This window comes from Marmota marmota, unplaced genomic scaffold, assembly GCF_001458135.2.
Source record: "Marmota marmota marmota unplaced genomic scaffold, marMar, whole genome shotgun sequence".
Lineage (NCBI taxonomy): Eukaryota > Metazoa > Chordata > Mammalia > Rodentia > Sciuridae > Marmota > Marmota marmota.
The window spans coordinates 15,301,756-15,307,481 of NW_025999853.1; positions in this window are offsets into that span (position 1 = coordinate 15,301,756).

The following is a 5,726-nucleotide window of genomic DNA, read 5'->3' on the forward strand; positions in this document are numbered from 1 at the left end:
AGGAAGGGAGGGAGGGAGAAAGAAAGAAAATGTTTAACTGCTATAGAAAAATTAAATAGTACAAACTCTCAAAAGATACTATTGACTTTGGCCATTAGGAAGCCACACTGGTGACTTTGCAAGAGCAATTTTGTCAGGAGATACCCCAAAAACGATACTCGAAAGAGATTGGGATGCATGGAGGATCAAAAGATCCTTTGTCTGCAACTTGTTTCATCAGTGACTTGTAATAGTCCTCTGTATTCTTCCGCAGAGGACACTTCTTAAAACTAAATGTAGCTCCCTCATACTTTGTAATTTCCCCCCATCTTAATCGTGTCCATTGACATCTCAAACTACCTTTTATCTCACAATATGTCATTATCTCCCTCTTGCAACTGGAATATAATTAATTGCTAACTAGTAGAACATCTTTCCTTTTCCCCATACTCTCCGGGTATTGATAATTTCCATGGATTGAGGCTGAACTTTAGGAAAAATATATATGATTTGAAGCAATGCTCCTGGGACCAAGATATCAGGAGACACATTACTTACATAGAATTTATAAGTGCTTATTGGACAGAGTTTTGTAGGTTTCAATGTCAAAAGCTCACTAAAGACAGATCAGAACTATGTGAAATCCTGTTGACTAATGTATTCAAACAGATCCTTCTTTTATTTTGCCAGTTTGATATTATACATGGTTGAACATGGAAATCCTCCTGCGGATCTTTCATGTCCATGCTTTTTGGCTTTCCTTCCAGATCTGGAGATGTTTGCTTGCTAGTGCATATTTTAAGATGGTGTGGTAGAGAAACTGACTGAACTCCGTGTTTGTGGACAGGACTTTGTCACAAATAGCCCACATACAGAATTCACTTTTAGTTTTTCTTTTGTTAATATAACCCTCCTTTGGTTCAGGTGTCTAGCCTTCTTTATTTAGCCCAATGAATTTATCCTTAACTCAAGGGTAAATCCTGAAAAGAAGCCCCATCTCCCTAGTGGGTGGTTTGTTTTGACAATGGCATGCGTTACAATTTTGGTCAATGAAGAATGAGAACTTCTGGAAAAGGTTTCCTAACCCTTAAAGAAAGAAAAGACAAAAGAAAGTGTAGCTCTGTCGGATGTGGTGATGCATCCCTGTAATCCCAGAAACACTGGAGGCTAAGGCAGGAAGACTGCAAATTCAAGGCCAGCTGGGCAACTTAACAAGACCCTGTCTCAAAATAAAAAAGGGCTTCGGACATAGTTCAGTGACAAAGCACTCCTGGGTTGAATCCCTAGTACAATCACATACCAAAAAAATAATAATAATAATAACAAAAGGAAGGAAGGAAGGAAGAAAGAAAGAAAGAAAAGAAAATATAGTCCCTTTACTTTATTTTCTTGATATTTTAAAAGTGTGAAGATGATCCCTATAAAATAAGAATAGAGAACAGTGAGATGGGGTGATGTTGGGCCCTTGATGATGTTATTCAGCCACTGAATTGGACAAACCTAGAGTCACTCTACCTCCAAACATGTATGATATCACTTCTCTGTATTGTTAGAAATGGAGATTTCTGATATCTGAAATCTGATAATTACAAACTCTAGAATGTAGAAGAGTTGGTGCTCAGATGTCAGCTTCCTTTCTGGCTTTGATAGTGCTTCCAGATCATTTGTTCAGTTTCTTTAGAAGAGAACCTTCTGCCCAGGTGCGGTGGTGCAAGCCTATAATTGCAGCAGTTCAGGAGGCTGAGGCAGGAGGATTGTGAGTTCAAAGCCAGCCTTAGCAACAGTGAGGCGCTAAGCAACTCACTTACTCTAAATAAAATACAAAAAAAGGATAGGAATATGGCACAGTGGTTGAGTGCCCCTGAGTTCAATCCTGATACCAAAAAACGAAGAAGAACAACAAGAAGGAGGAGGAGGAGGAGGAGGAGGAGGAGGAGGAGGAGGAGGAGGAGGAGGCGGCGGCAATGGTGGCTCTATTTTTGCCCTTTGTTTGTTGGTTTTTGTTTGTTTTGTTAGTTTTTGGTTGGGGTTTTTGTTTTGTTTTGTTTTGTTTTTTCCTGGCAAATGATGAAGCACCTGAATCCTGGGCATTACCTCTTATAAAAGTAGACTTGTAGACATAATTCTCAACATAGACTTTAAATTAATCCTTCTGTTTTAAGCCTCATGTCCTACTCTCTTGCACATTTAGTGTTTACAAGTCCTTAGGGTTTTTTGGTTTTGCTTTGCTTTTGAGAATTGAACCAAAGGATTGAGCTACATCCACAAGTCTTTCATTTTTTAAAAAAATTGTATTTATTTATTGGTATGTGGTGCTGAGAATCGAACCCAATGCCTCACACATGCTAGGCAAGTGCTCTACCACTGAGCCACAATCTCAGCCCCACAAGCGTTTCATTTTTATTTTGAGAGAGAGTATTACTAAGTTACCCAGGTTGGTCTCAAACTGGCTATCCTGCCTCAGCCTCCGGAGCTGCTGGGATTCCAGGCATGTCATTGAACCTGATTTCCCCAAAGTTTTACAGGGCTAATAGGGACCCTTTTCAACAGAAGCTTATTCTATTGAACTCTGAGTTTTGCCTCTTTTTTCTTGTGTCATAAATCTTTCCTCCATTGCTGAACTTCAGTCAGAAAAACTTTCATATTTGGTGTTCCTTGAAATCCTGCTTCTATTCATGTGTTGCTGTGAATTGATTGTTTTAAATTATTTTATAACTATCATTTTAATAAGGTTCTGGGACAACAAGAAAATTGCATGTGCTTGGTTGACTCTCTTGGTTCAGAAATTCCAAACTTGCCTTTCCAATGACTAAGGATGATTGAGAATTAAAGCCTTGCATGGAATTAACTGGTCTTGAAATTCTGAATAGAACTCTGGTATACAGTGATTCCAAGGTGAGAACCAATAGATTTCTAATATTCCTTGGGTATGAAAACTTACAAAAGCTGGTGAGACAGAAGGTAGGTACTTTTTGAGGTGCTCGGATATTTTTGACAACCGATCTTTGGCAGTTGATGTCACTAGGTTGGTAGATACAGAAGCTGGAACTGTCTGTATAATTTTTATTTTATTTTATTATATATAGACATATATATCTATATAATTTTTATATAGAGATATGTATATATGTCTATATAATCTATTTACATATAATTTACCTACAATAAAATTCACATTACAAAATGCACAATTCTATGGGTTTCAGTAATTACATGTCATACAATTGTCATCCCTATCTAATTATAGAACATTTTCAGTACCCCAAAAAGAAACCCCATACTGATTAGCAGTCACTCTTCATTTCTTTTGTACTTCATTTCTTCCCCCGCAACCTCTGGACTCATTTACTTTGTCTCTATGACTTAACTATTTTGAATGCTTCGTATAAATGAAATCATGAAATATACAACCTTTTGTGTCTTTCTTTCACTTAGCAAAATGTTTTCAAAGTTCATCCATGTCATAGCATATAACAATAATTCTTTCCACTTTAAGTCTGAATATTATTCTATTGTATACATATACCATATTTTACTTATCCAGTCATCAGAGGATGGGTGTCTACATCTTGGCTATTATAAATAATGCCACTATGCCTGGTGGGAGGCCAAGACAGGAGGATCACAAGTTCAAGGCCAGACTGGATACCTTAGTGAGACCCTGACTCAAATTTTAAAAAGAGGCTGGGTGTGTAGCTCAGTGATAGAAAACATTTGCCTACTGTGCACAAGGCCCTGGGTTCAACACCAGTGCTGCAAACAAACAAACAAACAAACATGCTGCCTGTGAACATTTCTTTGCAATTTTAGTGTGGGCATATTTTCATTTCTCTTGGTTATCTATATAGAAGTACTATTGCTGAACATCTTAGTCCATTTGGACTGCTACAACAATATACCTTCCACTGACTGGTTTATAAATAACAGAAATTTATTGTTCACAGTTCTGGAGAATGAGATGTCTCAAAAAAATTTTTTTAAAAAGGGCTAGGGATGTAGCTCAGTGATAGAGAACCCCTGGGTTCAATTCCCAGTACCACTAAATTAAGTAATTAATTAGAAAACTGAGCATATACTTCAGTGTAACAGTTCCTGCCTAGCATGCAGAGAGCCCGGTATGTTCAATCCCCAGTACTGAGAGAAGGAGAGAAACTAAAAATGAAAAAGGAGTCCAGGGCATTCTCAATGCTTGTGTTTTTTGGCAGTTCCTAATTATTTCTCCTCCTCCTCCTCCTCCTCTTTTTCTTCCTTCTTACCACACTACCTTCCTAATTTCCTCAGGGACTGCTCCCTAGGTTTCAAGATGATAATGACATCATTTAAAACACTCTAAATTTATTTAAGCTATCTCCCCCTCCCCCCTCTCTCTCTCCAAAGAAAATTACATTCTGTTCTGCCACAATGTGTGTTTATATAATTCAAATGAGCTAGTGATTTCTAAATAAGGGCATGATGTCAGTGTGATGTGGAAGCCGGCATACTCCACTGTCCTAATGAAATGGAGGGCACAGTAAAGAGAGTAGAAACATAACTTTAGCAGAAAAGGAAGAAGACTTCAGCTCAGCTACTGCACAGGCAGGAACTCTTTCAACTCTTAAAAAAAAAAAAAAAATTGAAACCCACTTCCACAACTCTTCAATTCTGGCAGGCTTCACTTCCTTCCATCCCCACCTGTTGTCGATTTCACTGGCAGGCAACTCCATGTCCATCACCATTATCTCAGCACCAATAAGTTTGCTTTTCTATTCTGCTGTTTAATGTCCCCTGAAGCAGTGTCCACAACTGCCTGCTTGGTCTATGTTTCTCCTAGAGTGCAAATTACAATTTTTCTTTTGTATTCTTATTATAGAGTGGCATAGCTTTAAATGGTCTTTCCTAACAGGTTTCCCACCCCCCCCCCCCACCATATATTCTATTATTTTTAGTGCACAGTTTTGTAGGATATGAGCTATTTCATGAATGCATATATCATGTTATAGCATTAATGCCTGAATTTACATTCTAACCAGGGATTTTGGAGGCACATATTTGCTCAAAGTAGAGTCTTCACTCACAGTGGCAGGACAGTGAGATAGATTTGTTCAGATAAGCAGAAGCTTCCCCTGCCCCCCCGCAGGTTTTTTGTTTGTTTTTTTTTTTGTTTTTGTTTTAGTTGTAGATGGACACAATATCTTCATTTTATTTATTTATCTTTTATGTGGTGCTGAGAATTAAACCCAGTGCCTTGCTAGGTAAGCTCTCTACCACTGAGCCACAAACCCAGCCCAAGCAGAAGCTTTCGATGTCTCTCAAATCTCATTTTAAAAACATTTTCCTGTTCCTCTTTAAGAAAGGGATAGCTCTGTCTGAGCCTTGGAAAGTTTTCTTTATTATTATTTTCATTGATAATAATGATACTGATAATAGCTAATGATCATCAGTCCACCATACATCCTATTCATTGAATACTGTTGCTCCTTCGGCTTAATTGCCCCTTACATTCATGGCAAATCCATGAAACCATTTAATTTTGGTTTAGCTAGCCCCAGATTTCCCTCCCAGTTAAAAGTTGAATGGTTTTCACAACTTGCTTAGTAAAATGTAAGACTTCAACATTCACCAGAATCCCCCTGAGAGGGCTTGCCTAAAATAGATCCCAGGGCCAGGCACAGTACTACATGCCTGTAATCCCAGCTGCTGGGGAGGCTGAGGCAGTGGATTGGAAGTTCAAGGCCAGCCTCAGCAACTCAGTGAGACTCTGTCTCAAA